The sequence below is a fragment of the Oryctolagus cuniculus genome, chromosome 3, assembly GCF_964237555.1.
Source record: "Oryctolagus cuniculus chromosome 3, mOryCun1.1, whole genome shotgun sequence".
In the NCBI taxonomy this organism is placed as follows: domain Eukaryota; kingdom Metazoa; phylum Chordata; class Mammalia; order Lagomorpha; family Leporidae; genus Oryctolagus; species Oryctolagus cuniculus.
This window is the reverse complement of record NC_091434.1, coordinates 44671124-44689659: the sequence shown is the minus strand read 5'-3', so window position 1 is coordinate 44689659 and position 18536 is coordinate 44671124. Positions and strand designations below refer to the sequence as shown.

At 42.3% G+C, this 18536-nt stretch overlaps 1 protein-coding gene across 5 annotated transcripts in view; it reads left to right on the top strand.

Moving 5' to 3' along the window:
- SLC39A10 (solute carrier family 39 member 10) overlaps nt 1-18536 on the top strand; it is a 147514-nt gene that overhangs the window by 66655 nt on the left and 62323 nt on the right. The window contains exon 1 of one of the 5 annotated variants that reach the window (XM_008258852.4): nt 9153-9289. The exons of 3 other annotated variants lie outside the window; for them this stretch is intronic. The gene's annotated coding sequence lies outside the window, so the exon portion shown is untranslated. Of the gene's footprint in view, nt 1-9152; nt 9290-18536 lie in introns of those variants that run through there. One more of the 5 variants, XM_051848335.2, reaches the window with a different exon arrangement.

Below are 18536 nucleotides of genomic sequence, written 5' to 3'. Positions count from 1 at the left end.
GCTGCAATAGCAGGGGCTGTGCCAGGCCACAGCCAGGAACTTCTGGGTCTCCCAGGCAGGTTCAGGGGCCCAGGCACTTCAACCATCTTATACTTTTTTTTTTAATATTTTATTTTCTTTTTAATTTCACTTCTTTTCTGTTATAAACTTAATTAATTTTAAAGAAGCAACCAAGAATGATACATCTTTTGCAAGCACTTAGACATAATTTTTTTTAATTTTTTAATTTTTATTTTTTTATTTTTTGACAGGCAGAGTGGACAGTGAGAGAGAGACAGAGAGAAAGGTCTTCCCTTGTCGTTGGTTCACCCTCCAATGGCCGCCGCACCGTGCTGAACCGATGGCAGGAGCCAGGTACTTATCCTGGTCTCCCATGGGGTGCAGGGCCCAAGCACTTGGGCCATCCTCCACTGCACTCCCTGGCCAAAGCAGAGAGCTGGCCTGGAAGAGGGGCAACCGGGACAGAATCCGGCACCCTGAGCGGGACTAGAACCCGGTGTGCCAGCGCCGCAAGGCAGAGGATTAGCCTAGTGAGCTGTGGCGCTGGCCTTAGACATAATTATAATACAACTTTTTGAGGACAGAGGTCCTGCCTGGGAAGTTAGTGCACAGAGACTCTTGTTAATTTAACAATTAACACTCTTACATATAATGTCAGTGATCACCCAAGGCTCATGACATGAGGTGCCTAGGCTACAGAAGCCTTTGTATCCACAAACTCTGTCAGTATTTAGACAGGGCCATAAGCAAAGTGGAAGTTCTCTCCTCCCGTCAGAGAAAAGTACATCCTTCTTTGATGACCACTTCTTTTCACTGGGGACTCACCCACTCAGTTCCTTCATGCAGAACATTTTTTTTCCACAGCTTCTTGGTTTTCTGTGCCTGAAATGTTCTTGTGAACTTTTCAGCCAGACCAGAATGCCTTAAGGGCTGATTCTGAGGTCCAAACGCTACTTAAAGCAATTGTCATTCTATGAGTTAGCTGTGTGGGCTGCTTCCCATTTTGAAGCATTCACTCCTTTTTCATTCTATCTAATTACCAGACACTGCTTTAGCAGGGAACTGGATCAGAAGTGGATGCCTGGTGTCTTAAGTGGCTTAACCCATTAAGCCTCAACCCTGGTCCCAATTTAAATTTTAAAGTTAATGTTAATTTGTTAGTTTGCTAGGAAAAAAAGATTAAAAGAAATAAAACCCTGCAAAATATTTCCCACCTCCAAGTGTTACAAATGGAGCTAAATGATGAAGTTAAGAACACAGGAAGTTGCTAGTAAAGATGGTGATCAAAGTTGATTCTGTCTCCTAGATAATTCTCAAATTCAATCATTTCTGTTTATCTACCATCATTTCCCCCATAAGTTACTTCTGTAACAGTTTCCTAATTGTTTTAGTTTTCTATGGCTCCTGTAACACACTACCACAATACAGATTTATTATTTTACATTTCTGTAGGTCAGAGGTCAAACATGGATCTCATAAAGTCAAAACCAAGACATCAGCAAGGCTGGATTTTTGTTTCTGGTGGCTCTAAGGAAGAATCTACTTCCTTCTTTCCCAGCATTTATAGGGTGCCCACATTTGTTGGTGACTCCCTTTCCCCCAGTAATATTGCATCCCTCAATTATTCCTTCTTCCTAGATATATCACCCTCTGACTCTGCTTTCCCTTTCTTTTTTTCAGGGATCCACCTGAATAATTTATGCTAATGTATCCATCTCAAGGCCAGATGATTAGCAACCTTAATTCTATCCGCAGCCTTTATTCCCCTTTCCTGTGTAAACCAACATATTCACAGGTTCCAAGGATTAAGACGTCTTTGGGGGCGGGAGAAGCATTATCCTGCCTACCATGATAATCCTATTAGTTATTTTTCTATCTTGCCTATGATCATGCCACTGGCCTACTTAACATTCTCTGGTGCCTCAGACTGCCCTCCTAGTAGCATGCAGACTCCTGAAGGTTGTGTGCTTTGGCCCTGCTTATCCATCCTGTCTCATCTTTTTCAATCCCCCATGCTCAAAATACAAGACTGTGTTGTTTGCATTTCCAAAATTGAAAATCAGGCCTGCACTCAAGCCATTCATCTGCTTGCATTGCTACACCCCATGCCATTCCCTACTCTCCACCCCTGTCCACTTTCACCTGGCACTCTCCTATTCAGCCTTCAGTTCTACTTCAGATGTCATTTCCTGTTGGAACCTGAGTGTATCTCAGCTTTTGGCCTTTGCTGATATATCAACCCATATATATCTCTAACAGCACTTGCCACTCTGTCCTATAATTATCTATATCATTAGCTTCGCAACCAGACTATAAGCCATTTAATGGCTAGGTCATATCTCAGCTTCTTAACATCATGGCTTACATATAATAGAAGCACAAGCTTTTGCTTGAAAACATGCCCCTCCTTTAATATTTTTGCCAGGGTGGACTTGTAGAGGATGTAATTTCATATAAAAGCAAGGACTGAAATGTACCTTTAATCCCCTAAATGAATTTTGCTTGAATTCTGCTGGGATACATTTTCCTTCACCCAAGCAATTCTTCATTGATTTGCACATAATTATCTCATATTTATATTACTAAGATGTAATGTATATTTACATTACTAGGATGGAAGTCGTTAATATACACCTGATTTGGTCTAATTTTTAATATAACTTTACTGGTATAAATAAATACTTGAACAACTACATTAAAACCACCAAAAAAGGCAGAAAGATTTCAAATGAATATATAACCAGATTGGCTAATTAACATTCTAATTTAAAGGACTGGAATAAACATTGCCCTTGGAATTGATTTAAACCAGTCAAGCTGAAAGATAAAGCAAAAAAAAGAACAAATGTTCACAATGCAGATATCTAAATATGTTGAGTTTTTAGTTTATTCTTTATCTCATTTAACATTGCATTTAAAACTCCCATTGGCCTGCAGCATTTACAGATTAGGAAACCACTGTTTTCTGGTTCGCCTACTTTTTTTTTTCCTTTAAAATTTTTTTCCAACATTTTCAGAGAAAATGGTGTAGATAACCTCACAAAAATAAGGGCCTGTACACAGTCTTGGTCTAGGAAGCAAGGGAATGTTGAGGATCAAGAGCATGACCTTCAGAGCCAGACTGCCTGGGTTGGGATCCCAGCTCTGCTGTGTGCCGTGTATCCACCTTAGTTTTCTTGTGAAGTGGACATAATTTGTACCTCACGGGGTTGTTGTAGGAATTAAATGAGTTACTATATTTAAAGCATTTTAATGATGCCTGACACATTTTAAAGCATATAGTTTCAACTGTTTCAGGTAGGAAGACAGAATGTGAAATATCACTGCCTAGAGAAAGTCTCTGTCATTGTAATTAGAATGAAACCTGGGTGTGAATTCATCTGAGGCTGTGGGTGACATCATCAGCCAGAAAGAAAGCGAGGCAAAGGTGGTAAGCACCTACCTACTGGGCATTGCTAGCTAGCAGCATTCCTCACGAACATTAGTTTTAAAAGTTCTCCAAAGATGTGTGCTAGGGAGAAGATAATATTTGTGGAATTCCATGAAGATCAGAAAAGTGGCTTATTCTATGAAAAATAAAATATGATTCAAATATTACTTACAAGAAATATTCAGAAATCCTGCAAGACTCTCTTGTTTTGACAATTCATTTATTGCCTTCCCTAATATTTAGAATTTTGCTGCCTTCTTGCTGTCAAATTTTTTAAATAAGCAAAGGTAAGCAATATTTGCTTAAAGTGTGTCTCGATTTTCAAAGATATAATTGGTTGTTTTCACAAACGTTAGTTGTGAAATGGATCTTCTTATCAATGATCTTGGAAGCCCTAGGCAAGATTTGAAAACTTGTTCTTATGTGAAGACCTCTAAAAATAGATTATTAATTTCAATCTGTGTAACGAAAAACCCCTTTTTTAAAAAAGATTTTCATAATTTATTGCTAATTTATTTCCATATTGAAAGTTAAAGTGTAGTATGGCCATTTTAAATACTCTTGCTGTTAAATTTGCTACATTCATGTGGATATTTCTGCCACTTTTTCTAATTCTTTGTACGAGGAATCAAGGTTTGGAAAGTTGATTTCTGCCAGTCAAGTTCCAGAAGCTGTACAATAGCAAGCTGTTGGCATCCAGGTCCCCTAGATTCTTCTCCTTAGTATTCTATGAGTGTACAGCACCGGCTGGAAGTGAGCTGAGAAGTCTGCAATTTGTCTACAGTTTTCCTTCTATCTGTTTTTATCACAAAACCCTCAGGAATCTAGATAAGCATGCTTTCTCCTTTCTTAGAACTTCCTCTTCAGAAAAGACCTGAAAAAATACTCATCCACAGCAGTGTAAAAAAGTAATCAAATGGTAGTAACTTCTCTCAAAGTCCTTTGGGTTCTAAGACCCACGAATGAAGTGTTAACTGTGGGATTTCAGAGAAGGGTGAGTCACAGTAAGAGTAGGTTGGGGAGACAAGGCTTCCTGTCCTCATCACGTGGACAAATGCGTGGTCTGCCTGTTAGTCTCACTTGGAGCTTTTTTTTTGCTTTTGTTCATTCTTCTGAGCAGGTCATTCTCTTTCTCTTGAGCCAGGTCTCATGTTTATTTACGAAAAGCTTGCCATAGAGAACCAGAAGCTTTAAGCCTTTCTGTTGTCTCTGTTCCAGTAGAGACGCCTACTGCTGAAAGGCCTTTTGTTTATAGTGCGATGGCTTAAAACTGAGAGATCTAATGTTAGCATCATCTAGGCAAATTACCAATACGGTGAAATTTTTCTCCCCTTGGTGAGGAGTTGCTTAAATTTTTGTGTTGTTTCATTTCTCCAATCTATTTTTGTCTTTCCAGATAGCTCGAAACTCAGCTTTATTGCATAACCCTATCAGTTCGGAAAGATCTTACTTAACAGGAACATCAATCAAATCTGTGTCTCACTAGGGTTGTATTAGTTTGACTCTCCTGCCTTTGTGTACAAAAATCAAAGTGGTGGGTGGGTGGAAGAGGACAATCTTCTCTGATCCCAAGTCTTGCCCTTTAGGAAAGGGTATAAGGGCAGCTGTCCTCTCAGAGTCCCACTTATCTTGATTTTAGGAATGGCAGGTTTTCAGAGACTGCAAAAAAGTAGATGATGATAGAGCCACACTTTGTCAAGGAATCAGAGACTGCCCATGGACCCTGCTTCCCATCTTGACAATGGGCTTGCCTTCTTACTTTTTTTTTTTTTAAAGTTTTCTTCCTTTAGTATTATCTGCAATAGTTAGGTGTAGGCTTTTCTTTTCTTTTTTTTTTTTTTTGAGATTTATTTATTTGAAAGTCAGTTACACACAGAGAGAAGGAAAGGCAGAGAGAGAGAGAGAGAGTGTTCCATCTGCTGGTTGACTCCCCAGATGGCCTCAATGGCTGGAGTTGTGCCGACCAGAAGCTAGGAGCCAGGAACCAGGAGCCAGGAGCTTCTTCTGGGTCTCCCACATGAGGGCAGGGGTCCAAGTACTTGGGCCACCTTCTACTGCTTTCCCAGGCCATAGCGGAGAGCTGGATTGGAAGGGGAGCAGCCAGGTCTCCAACCGGTGCCCATGTGGGATGCCGGCACTGCAGGTGATGCCTTTACCCACTACACCACAGTGCCGGCCCCACCTTCTTACTTGTTATACAGTGTCACAGGTCCTAAAGAATGGAAATGGGGTGTCTCTTTTACTTCTCTTTGGCTTCAGGACCAGAGCTGGAGCTTCAAGGCCCATGCTGAAAGATATAGTCTCTAAAAATGAAGAGGCGGTTACTAATTCTGAGGCCCAGGTTGAGATTATTTTTTCTACATATTCCTGATGCCTTCCTTTCTCTGAGGAGCAAAAAGGTCATCAGATTTATTGCATCATGTATCACAAAGACAGGGTATTCACACTTAAACTTTAAAATTTATATTTATTTACGTGAAAGGCAGAGAAAGATAAAGAGGGAGAGAGATCTCCCATCCACAAATTCAGGCTGGGATCTTGGGTCTCCCATGAGTGTGGCAGGGACCAACTATGTCAGTTTCACATATTGCCTCCCAGAATCTGCACTGGCAGCCAGCTGGCATTGGAGCTGGGACTCAAAGCCAGACACTCCAACGTGGGATATAGGTGTCCCAAGTGGACTGCTAACCACTGTGCCAAATGCCCACTCCACATTTAAAGTATTTGATATGTGAAATAAGACTGTGACTGAAGCAGTGGGAATAAACAAGATAATGACAGTAAGGCACTTACACATAATTCAATACTCCCTCTTTCCTCCCATTCTGGAAATTATTTACTGCTTTTACAGTTCATGTGAACTTCTTTATGAATCAAAGGAGATGGCTAGGAAAAAATGTCTTAACGTTTCAGAAAACAGTATGATTCCAACATAGTAGAAATCTCTGACCCTAACATATTACTGATATATAAAACTGGTAAAAAAAATTTTGAAACATATTATAGTTGTATCTTTGCTGTACTACCAATTATTTAACTCAACAGGTCAGACTTTGTTTAGGCCTGCAAGTCATTTTTTGAGATTCCTTTTTCTTTTTTTAAGATTTATTTATTTATTTGGAAGATATTTATTTATTTATTTGGAAGATATCTATATCTGTTCTATCTATATCTATATATTTCTCTCTATTTTTATATCTATATATAGATATACGGAGAGAAATTTTCCATCTACTGGTTCACTCCTCAAATGGCTGCTATGGCCAGGAGCCTGGAGCTTCTTCCGGGTCTCCCACATAGGTGCAGGGGCCCAAGCACTTTTACCATCTTCCACTGCTTTCTCAAGCACATTAACAATGAGCTGGACTGGAATTGGAGCAGCTGGGACTAGACTGAAACTTGTGCCCATATGGGATGCCAGCACTGCAAACAGAGGCTTAACCCACTGCACCACAGCACTAGACTAATTTTCTTTTTCTTTTTTTTAAAATATTTATTTGAAAGGCAGAGATAGATAGAGAAGGAGAGAGAGAAAGAGAGAGAGGTCTTCCATCTGCTGGTGTACTCCCCCAAAGGTCACAACAGTTGAGGCTGGGCCAGGCCAAAGCCAGGAACCAGGAGCTTCTTCTGGGTCTCCCCTGTGAATGCAGAGCCCCACAAACTTGTGCCATATTCCACTGCTTTCCCAGGCCTTAGCAGGGAGCTGGATCAGAAGTGGAGCAGCCAGGACACAAACTGCCAGCAGCGTGGGATGCCGCTGAACCTAAAGCCCTCCTCTTAGTCTTTATTCTCAAGTAGCTTATCATATAGTTTTATGTAGAGATGATAAATTATGTAACAATTGTGAAGAATAGGCTGCAACCAATTAGAATGGGAAGCCCTAATAACACCTGGATCTTAAGGCCTCTATCTTAATCAGGTATTAACCTTTTAAAATGAGAAGGTCTACCGGCCAACACTGTGGCGTAGCAGGTTAAAGCCCCAGCCTGCAGTGCCAGCAATCCGTTATGGGCGCCAGGTTAAGTCCCAACTGCTCCATTCCGATCCAGCTCTCTGTTACGGCCTGGAAAAGCAGTAGAAGATGGCCCAGGTCCTTCAGCCCCTGCACCTGCACCTGCATGGGAGACCTGGAAGAAGTTCCTGGCTCCTAGCTTCAGATCCTATCAGCTCTGACCATTGTCATCTGGGAAGTGAACCAGCTGATGGAAGACACCCCCCCTCCCCTTTTCTCTCTCTCTCTCTGTAACTCTTTCAACAAATAAAAATAAATCTTAAAAAAATATGAGAAGGTCTGAAGAATCTTTAAGGACTAGGATGGGGTGGACCCCACTAGGAACTGCAACTGTTGACCAACTTGCCTGCAAGTATTGCAATATTTGATGAAGTGGTTCAGGTGTACCTTTGTGTACTCGAACATTTACCATGCAGATATGAAAAAGCAGTGGAGTTGCTCTAAATATAAGGAATGCAAGTACTACACCTACTTAATATTTTCATAATATTATGTATTTTCTAAGGATGCTGATAACTGCTACATAGCTAGACTATAGTTACACTGAACTGTTTTGGATCCCATCTCTCCTCCCCTGCTGCTCTGCCATCTTAGGCAGATTATTTCACTTACTGTGCCTCAGTTTACTGGACACTAGCTCCTACATCGTCATGTTGTGAATATTAAATATACAGGTGAAAAGCACTTTTAAAATAGCTGACACACTTCAGACACCGATATTGCACCCCAGAATTCTCACTCCTAACTAGATTCTGGTGTTTGGATATAAATCCGTGCACCCCTGGCAGAATTCAGATAAGCCTCGACATGTGGATTAAGGGCCAAGGAGCAGAGTAAGGAAGCAAAGGGAAAGCGTCCTTTAACGTAGGCTTGTAGGTTGCTTAACGAGAGGGGAGGCGGCCATTTGGATGAGAGGTGCGGTGCGAGCCCCGGAATGGGAGCAAGAATGAGCACGACTTAGGCACAGAATTGCTTGGCGTGATCAGGAGTTGCTGCCTTTGGGTGTTAAGAAATAATCGATTGACTAAGACACAGGAGGTGTTGAAAGACCATGGAAAGTTGCTGACAAGCCTCGAGAATTACTCTAAATGCGATCACGTCTCAGGACCTAACTTTTTGTTAGAAGGCCCACAGAAGTCTCTCAGGAATAATTCCGGGAGAGGAAGGTGTAGAGGGAGCTCTGCGAGAAACACCTCGCACTTAGCCCCAAACGTTAAGTTTCTTGTTGCCCTGAGAGGCTGAAAAGATTAACAGAGGGGGTGGGATTCATTCAACCTAGCGCTTTCACTCGTGTACAGCTCACCATCCTCATTTATCTCAGCGAAACCGGCCGGCTAACGTCCTCACGCTCGGCTCCCATAGCTCGTCCGCCCGCCCAAGGCCGCTGCAACCACGGCGCAAAGCCCAGAGAAAAGGGGAGCAGCGACGGGCGCTTCACGCATGCGTTAGAAGCCGCCCCAACTCCCCCGCCGCGTCCTTTCTTGGAACAAAACTAACGTGGAGCCGAAGTTCCGCAATTTGCGTAGACTCGAATTTCCTATTGCTCCGACTATCCGTGTGGAACCCGCGAGGAACCCGCCAGTGGTGCAATTTCCTACGCAACCGGCGTTACCCGAAGTTAATGGCCGGGTAGTGCGTGTACGCCCAGAGCGTAGCACCCATAGGCGGACGGGGTGCGGCTGCGCAGGGACCTGAGTGGGCCCTATACGCCGCTGGCGTAGCGAGGAGTCTGACGCGCGGGCCTCCGCGACGCAGTTAGCGCAGGCGGCTTTGGTGAATACACGATTTGGTGCAGCCGGGGTTTGGTACCGAGCGGAGAGGAGATGCACACGGCACTCGAGTGTGAGGTAACTATAAAACCCCGATTTGTTTACATTCCCTCCCCCAGAACCGGCCCCATGCGCGGCGGAGGCTGCGAGTCCCGGGACGGCGTGGGGGTAGAAAAGGAGAACAGAACCGGGGCACCAGGGCTGGGTCCCCCGGGAGCCGGGTGCTGGGGTTCCCGCAGCTGCTGCAGGCGGCGGCGGCGAGCCGCAGCGGAGCGCGCGGTGGGCTGCGCGTGGGGTGCCGCGGCTCCTCGTGTGCGCTCCAGGCTGCTGCGGGCCGCGGGGTCGGTTGCGCGGCAGCGTCCGTCCCGCGTGCGGGACCCCGGCGCCCCGCTCAGCCCCCGGCAGAGGCTGGGGGAGCCTCGTGGGCCGCGCCGGAGGTGGGGGGAGTGACCGCTGGGCGGGCGGCGGCGGTTAGGGGGCTGCACGCGCGGGCCGCCCGGGGACCGAGGGTGCCGTCGCTGTCGGAGATGGGGACCTGTGGCCCGAGGGTGGGAGGATCTGGAGGCAGGTCGTCGGTGGGGGGAACTTGGCGACGGACGTCCCAGATCCTTCCTCTCTCTCCCGTCTCCCCCTCCGGTCTATCATGGGGTCGGCCGAGCAAAGCCCGGGATGCTGCGTCGGCGCCGCTGTTCCGGCCCCGGCAGGCTAACGGACGGCGGCGCCGGGACTCTCAGCGCGGGCGGGCTCGTGGGGGGCCTGTTTCCTCCCCCGGCCAACCGAAAAGCCGAGGCGGGGCGCGGGGGAGTTAACACTGGAGCCTGGCCCGGGTCGGTGGGGGCGGCCAGGTGGCCCCCGGCGGTGGCGCGGTCGCCCGGGCTTTGTTTCTGAGAGCCCCCCGGTGGCGAACGCTGTGGGGTGTGGCTGGGGGGCCGCGTGGAGGACTCTTGGAGCCCCCCCCTCCCGGCCTGGGAATCTGCTGAACTCCTTGCCCCTCCCTTGGGAGCCCCCGGAACGCCCCGGCGAAGAAGGGGGCCTTAACGAGGACATGACGTTGAAGGTCTTCCTGTGGCTTCAGGGAAGAAACGTTCACGTGGGACCTGTGCACATGGGCTGGCTTTAGGGAGCTGGGCACACGGAAAAGCTCCCGTGGCAGAGCCAGCAGCCGTTAGTACAGGATGGTTGCCTCCAAGTACCCGTTTTAATAAAGTGACATAAAACATAAGTTTGGGGGGAGAAAAAGGCGGTAGGCTTTGCCTTTTTTTTTTTCTTTTACTTTCATTCTCCCCCCACCCCCCCACTGTTAAGTCCTGTAGCTTTAATTTGGAACTGAGTCATTCTTGGAACAAAACTAGCATGTGACTTTTACATTTCATTTGTGTGTTCTTTTTGGTGACGTAGCCAAAGTCTATATAATTAAGAACAAGCAGTAATATATTGTAAAAGCTGGAGACAAAGTTTAATTTTAGTAATGTGATCGAAAGCCTTAACTCGAGATTCCTGTGTACTGTTTTATTTTAGGACTCTATTCTGCAAATACTTGAGTACCTTACTATGAGTCATTTTTTTTTTTTCCTAGACCTTGGGGATGCATGCCAGACAACCCACATCCTGTGTACACTGAATATTCCAGTAGGGAGAGAGAGAAGCAATATATATCAGTGATAAGGGGTTAGAAGAAAATAAAACAGTGGTGTGTTGGCAGGGAATTATTGCCAGTTTTTTGTGTGACGAGCCTCAGAACGATGGTTTTAAATATATAAAATGTGTAGAATTACAACAGAAAGCCATTTTATTGAAATGTTTATCAAGACACTAAATATTTATGATGAAGTAATCCATGCTTTAGTAAAGCACTAAATATCAAGGGTAGTGGCTGGTTGACAATGACTAATTCGCAACTAATGAGGACTACAAATGATCTTTTAAGATTTTAAATTATTTCTATCAAGTACTTCATATTGCTCTAATCATTAAATTATTTCATAACTGAAGAGATCCTAAATTCAGAAGTTAAAATTAAGATGTGTTTTTATTTTTCCCCTGTCCAAATGCACAAACCTTCTGAATTCTATCCACAGACCCGTGGTTCAAAACCTCTCTGCAAGACTGACTTTGCTGCCACTGTGATTAGGGAAGATCTCTTGTGAAGTGACATCAATAATGTGTTGTTGGATAATCTGTACAGGTTGAAGTATCCCATATTCAAAATGCTTGGGACCAGAGTGTTTTGGATTTTGGAATATTTGCTTATATATATAATGAAATATGGAGATGGAAGTCAAATCTAAAAATAAAATTCTTTTGTGTTTCATACACACCATACACACGTGGCCTGAAGGTAATTTTATACAGCAGTTATAGTGCACCTGTGTTTGGACTGTAGCCTGTCACATGAGGTCCGGGGAGAAATTGTCCATTTGTCATGTCAGTACTCAAGATTTTGTAGTGTTTCATGCTTTTAGATTAGGGATGAGCAACCTGTACGGGTCTTCCTGTTAGCAGTTCATCTTCCGGTAACAGCTAACAGTTCTTCCCCTTTTTGGAGAATCTGATTTGAAGTTCTTTGAGAAGGTTTCAAGTTTGGTATGAAAGTACTCTAAAGTGTGTGTTTGTTTTCTTTTAAGTGATTTATGGGCTATATAAGATACCTGTTTAAGCATTATAGCAAGAATAGTCATCCAGTGGCCAGAGTGATCATTTGCTTTTCATTAAAGAGAATTTAGCTTGATGATATTCTATCCCTCCTCCACCCTCAGTATTGGTGTATTGGAAAGAATTTAGGGTTTTGGAATGAGATTAAAGGTTCAAAAACTTGATCTACTGTTAATTAGTTTGGTCACCTTGAGCAGGTTGCTTTATCTTAGTCTTTTGTCTGTGAACTTGAAATACTAAAGAAGCTATCTCAGGAATTCACCATGACAATTAAATGAGAATGAACCAAGAGGCTTCAGGTACTTAATTAATTCTACCATTCTTTACATACAGTCAGTCCATTGAGTTCTTTTATCAAAGAAACAAGGACTAACCTTTCTTTTCCATTCATATTTGATTACCCTAGAGTTGGGTTTGATGGCCTCTATTGGGCCTTCATGGGATTACAGTTACTGTATTGTTTTTCTTCTGTTATTTGTATATAATACCCATAGGATTTTTTCTGCCTCTCTTGCATTTTCTAATTTATAGTTACGTATGTAAATTTTGTTTTTTTTTTTCTGCCAAAATAAATTCTTTGCTGGGAACATACTCCACAGCATTTTGTTGCATAGTGCTTCATGACAATTTAAAATGTTGAGTGACACAAATTTAAATTTAGCATTAACTTAAGGAAGTATTTGAGAGAGAAACGTCAGACCCTGCCTACCTCAGGAATGGAAATGACATAAGTTTTGTTTTATATCAGAGATATTAGCACAAGTCTATTTTCAACAGGTAACTCACAAGTCAACGATGTAAACACACAGAAGGAAATGGAAGAGGAATTAAGATAATTAAAACAGAAGGGTAGTTTTTCCCTTTATAACGGATGTTTTAAAATCTTAAATCATCTCATAAGTGTATTTCTCATTAAAAATGTGTGGATACTGTAGAAGACAAGACTGCCCAATCTAAGCCTCAACAGTTTGATGCTGCCCTCTAGTGTTTAAGTGCTCTTAAACGCAGCTTCACTTCCACATTTTGCTAAAGAAATGTACTGTTTGTTGCAGTTAGCATCTTAAAGTTATACATCTGGCTTCCTTGAGACATCCTCCAACTAGCTAATGGTACTAATTAAGATGGACATAGTCCTTTTGAGTTGGTTAATTTTGATTGCTATTAGACCCCAGTTTTCCAAGTAAAGGGAGTGGATTTTGGGTGGAGAAAGAACAGAATAATGTGATCAAATCCCCGAGCCAAGGTATAATGGAATATTTTTCAGAATGGGAAGAAGGAAATACATTAAAGGTGAATCTTTGTCGTTAGCTTTTTGTATGAATAACAGCAATTTCATTTAATCTGAACTTTGTCTTGAAAAGCGATATAAAATTCTGCCTGCTGGCTGAATTTAGTAGTTTTGACTGTACTGAAAATAAAGTTTGAAAATGTAAGCATTAAGGTAAGATTTCAGATTAACCAATTATCTGTGTTCCAGACTATTTTTTTTTAATCTGTAGTTTCTGTGGGTGAAGCAAACATTTACTTCTAAGTTTTTCCTAAAGTAATCAAATATATCCTCAACAGAAATTTGCTGGAACATTTAAAATGTGTGTTCCAATAGCAATACTGCAGTTGAGAACTGAAATTGTAAAGTTTTAGATAACAATGGCATTTTTGAAATTGTTTTCAAATTGACTACTTAAGACATCACACATAATGTTCTGACATGTTAAAACAGAACCCAATAATTTATTGTCCTATCAGTGTTAAATGCTATCTTCTAAACAGCCAGATACAAGGATCTAGTAGATTTTTTTTTTAAAGATTTATTTTAAAAGAGTTAGAGAGGTAGAGACAGAGAGGGAGGTCTTCCATCCACTGGTTCACTCCCCAGATGGCCACAACGGCTGGAGCTGTGCCAATCCGAAGCCAGGAGCCAGGAGCTTCTTCCAAGTCTCCCACATGGGTGCAGGGGGCCAAAGGACTTGGGTCATCTTCTACTGCTTTCCCAGGCCATAACAGAGAACTGGATTGGAAGAAGAGCAGCTGGAACTAGAACCGGTGCCCATATGGGATGCCAGCACTTCAAGCCAAGGCTTTAACCCGCTGTGCCACAGCGCCAGCCCCTAGCAGATTTTTAATGTTAGGTTTTTCATATTTGAAAGTTGTTAGAGGGTAGGTATTTAGCTGATCCTGGTAGGATGCCCCTGTCCCATATCAGAGTACCTGAGTTTCATACCAGCCTCCAGCTTCCAGCTAACAACAGAACTTGGGAGGCTGCAGTGATAGCTCACTTAATTTGGCTCCCAGCCTCAGGCATTTAGTGAGTAAGCCAGTAGATGGGGGCCTCTCTGCCTCTCAAATAATTTTTTAAAAGTCATTAGAATTGGGTACTGTGATGGTTACAGGTTATACAAGCATAGGATAAAATCTGTGACCTTGTTTAAACAGTATTCAAGCAATCTAAGTGACAAATGATTTTATAATTATCTACTTTTAAAATTACTCATTGATAGAAAGGGAAGTATCAGATGATACTTATGGCTGTATTAACATTTCTGATGGGTATACTTTTACCCTTAGTATATTCTCTACTTTTGGAGACCACACATCCTATTCAGAAAAGTGCATCAGAATGTTGTAGGGAGTGACCTTATCTTACTGATAAAATTGTGTGCTTGCATAGCACCAGAAGTAATATTGTAAGAACTGTGAAGTATGGAAGAAATTAGTTTTCATCGTCTTGAGATCACTAAGTTTTAGATTTATTTTCATTCATTATGAGAAGTAGAAAATCAGAATCCATTCAGTATAGTCAGAAGGTCACAAAGATATAGATCCTATTGTATTTCTTTTTTCTTTTTAGACTTATTTATATTTATTTATTTGAAAGGCAGAATTACAGAGAGGCAGAGAGAGAGAGAGACAGAGAGATATGTCTTCCATCTGCTGGTTCACTCCCAAGACAGCTACATTGGCCGGAGCTGTTGCCGGTATGAAGGCAGGAGCCAGGAGGTTCTTCCAGGTCTCCCATGCAGGTGCAGGGGCCCAAGCTCTTGGGCCATTTTCTACTGCTTTCCCAGGCCATAGCAGAGAGCTGGATTGGAAGTGAAGCAGCTGGGACTCGAACCTGTGGTCATATGAGATGCAGGCAGTGGCTTTACCTGCTATTCCACAGCAGGTATACATTTCTGAATTTGAAAATAGTGTTTTTCCATACAGTTGCCTGCTGAAATGATTTTTTTTTTTATTTAATATGTAGAATAAGTCAGGGATCTGGCCAGCGCGGCGGCTCACGAGGCTAATCCTCCACCTAGCGGCGCCGGCACACCGGGTTCTAGTCCCGCTCGGGGTGCCGGATTCTGTCCCGGTTGCCCCTCTTCCAGGCCAGCTCTCTGCTGTGGCCCGGGAGTGCAGTGGAGGATGGCCCAAGTGCTTGGGCCCTGCACCCGCCTGGGAGTCCAGGGGAAGCACCTGGCTCCTGCCTTCAGATCAGCAGGGTGCGCCGGCTGCAGCACGCCAGCTGTGGCGGCCATTGGAGGGTGAACCAATGGCAAAAGGAAGACCTTTCTCTCTGTCTCTCTCACTATCCACTCTGCCTGTCCAAAAAAAGAATAAGTCAGGGATCTGCAAACTGGCTTGTGGGCTAAATCCACTCCTTTTGTAAAGTATTCCTGGAAGATTGTTTTCCTGTTTGTTTATGTGTTGTCTGGAGCTGCTTCTGTGCTATAATGGCAGAGTAGAGCAGTTGTGATAGTAACTGAAAGCTCACAAACCCTAACGTGTTTACTTTCTGGCCCTTTGAAGTCAGCAAACCCCTAGATCTAGTTCTTAATGTTTCAGCATTATTCAGTATGTTGCTTTTATGTAGAATAGTTAATACTCTCCCAGAACCTACAGGAGTAAGATACTGTAGTAGAGAAGCATTCAGACAGTTGTTTCAGGTAATAGGAGTTCTGAGGTTTTTTTCGCCTTAATGGTGTAGAAGCTTTTCATCTATTCACTTTTCCATTTTCCCTCTACAGGAGAAATAGCACCTTTATTGTTCTTGAAGTTGGAAAAAGAATATGAAGCTCTTGGCCTTCACCTTAAGCCTCCACCTAACTTTGTCAAACTGTTTATGTAGCATCTCCTACAGTTTACCTTCTGTAATTGAAAAGCTGGTTATGTCTGTCTTGTAATTCTTTCAGAGCAGAAAATGTCATCTCACTGCCTCTGTTCCCTTTCCCTCTCATTTCCTCCTCTCCTCCCATTCCTTTTGTAAAGCAATTCATGGTTGCATGCTCATAGCCCTGTGAGCAAATGCTTTGTGTATTACCTCTCAGTGCAGCTCTACCGAACAGAATCCTTGCATTATTCTCTTTATATGATAAAGTATACTTCGTACATAAAAAAACACAGCCTCTTGATGAAGGCAGCTATGGAAAGACTGATAGATATAAACCTTGTCACTGTAAGTGGAATAATACATGATTTGCTATTAGTACATTTGCGGTGACTGTTCCTCGCCACTGCCGGAGAATTAGGCAGGCTGCCCGCAGCTTGCCTTGACCAAGGAGTGGAAAGTGCGCCACCCGCCACTCAGCCTTCCCCAAACCCGGGGGACAGTCAGGCGTGGTGTGGAGCCCAGTCGAAGCAGGGTCTCACTTTATTGTAAAAGGGAGGTGTATATATAGCTGAGGTCCAGAGCCTATGGTACAGAGCGGTTGCGCGGATGTGGGCGAGGGGAGGGGTGTTGTGATGCACAAGGGTCTTAGCCACTCCTATTATACCACCTTAATGATCCTTAGGCAGAAGTGCCCTGGGACTGGGGTGTTTGCTACCAGGGATTTGAAACTTAAAGTCAGGTTTTCAAATTCGAGGCAGGCTCAGGAAGTTCCTCTAGGCCTCTCCTGATTCAGCGTCCCCCACATACATTGTAAATAGAGATTGGGACACAGTGGTTAAGCCAGTTCAGCTTCCTGGGAGAGAGCAATAATAGTTCAACTACTTGAGTCTTTGCCACCCAGGTGGGAGACCTGCAGGGGCTTCTGCATGTCCCAGCCCTGGTTGTTGTGATCCCTTGAGGAGTGAAGAAGTAGATGGGAAAGCTCTTTATGTCTCTCTACCTTTCAAATAAATAAATAAATAAGATTAATAAAACAGTGTCCTAATTAGAAAATACATCTCATGTAAGTTGTGAGCTGGTATTGAGTTATATCAGTAATGTTTATCTATTAAATGTAGTATGTAAAGTAGTGAGATGTTATCTATTCTCATGGAACTTTTTTAGTGTAGAATTTCACCCAACTTCATTACTTTTCAGTGTTTGGAATATACACTTTTAGTTTTACAGTAGTCTAGCTTTTTCAAATAAAATGAAAATGTGTAACCAGTGTAAATACAAAGTTTATTCTAAGAAAATCTTAGCAGTTATAAAAATTTGAAAATAAGGAAGATACGCTAAAATTAAATCACTGCAAGGAATGTTAAGAAAAATGTTCTTAAATTAACTATAAATATAATTTTATATAATATATGTTATAAAATCATTTGTTAAAGCTTTTCCTATGAAGATTTTTGCCTAAACATAAGTATTTGAAAATATCATTGAGACTTAAAACATAAAAGTTTCTTAGTTACTTGATAAATATGGGAGAGTTTGGAAATGTTAATTCCATAGATGCTTTTATTTTTCCTAGATAGCAAATGAGTTTTGCAGGCCTTAGTTTTTAGGACTTGTGTTATTTTTAATTATAGCTCTTTTTAGAAAGAAAGACAATATCAAGTATGGGAAGAAAAATTTTAAATGTAGAAACCCATAGAAGAAATTGCAAAAGTTCATAGATTTCATTGTATATACATAAAAATATATAATTTAATAAAAAGGGAACTTCAGAAATAATTTAATAATCAACATTTAAAATATAAATCAAAATAAAAATAAGGCAAGATCTTCTATTCTAGTAATAATACAGATTGCTGATGAGAGTGCCATGATCGTAACTGCTGGTGGCAGCATAATCCAGCTTAATTTCTCTAGAGACAATTTGGAAATAAGTACATATGAATAGCAAGACCTGAGAAGTGTTAACATTATTTCTAAAATGATTTATTTATAAGACAGAGTTACAGAGAGAGAGGAAGAGACAGAGAGAGCGATCTTCCATCCACTAGTTTATTCCCCCACATGGCTGCAATTGCTAGGGCTGGGCCAGACTGAAGCCAGGAGCAGTCTCCCACATGGGTCTAGGGGTCCAAGGACGGGAGCTTGGAGCTGGACTGGAAGTAGAGCAGTCAGGAAATGAACTGGTGCCCATATGGGATGCCAGTGCTGAAGGCGGCAGCTTTACCCGCTGTGCCATAGAGCCAGCCGAAAGGAGTGTTATTGTTATTAATTCCACATCTTGGAATTAATTACAGGCAAGTAACCAAAAGTAAAGCATGAGTTGGAATCAAAATGTTTGCATATTGTGACTAAAATTCTATAAATACTTGTGAAAGTCTTGAAACCAACAGTAGTTCATTTTCTACCCCATGTGACATAATGTGACTTTACTGATTCGTCAATTAAAATTTCTGGCATTAGTAATTTTCTTCTTTTTCTATGTATCTATATATCTAAATATACCCTAGTTCTGTGTTTTTTGAGTCTTACTGTATAAGGAAAGAGAATATGATCAGAATTTTATGTTCAAGGATTTATTTTGTT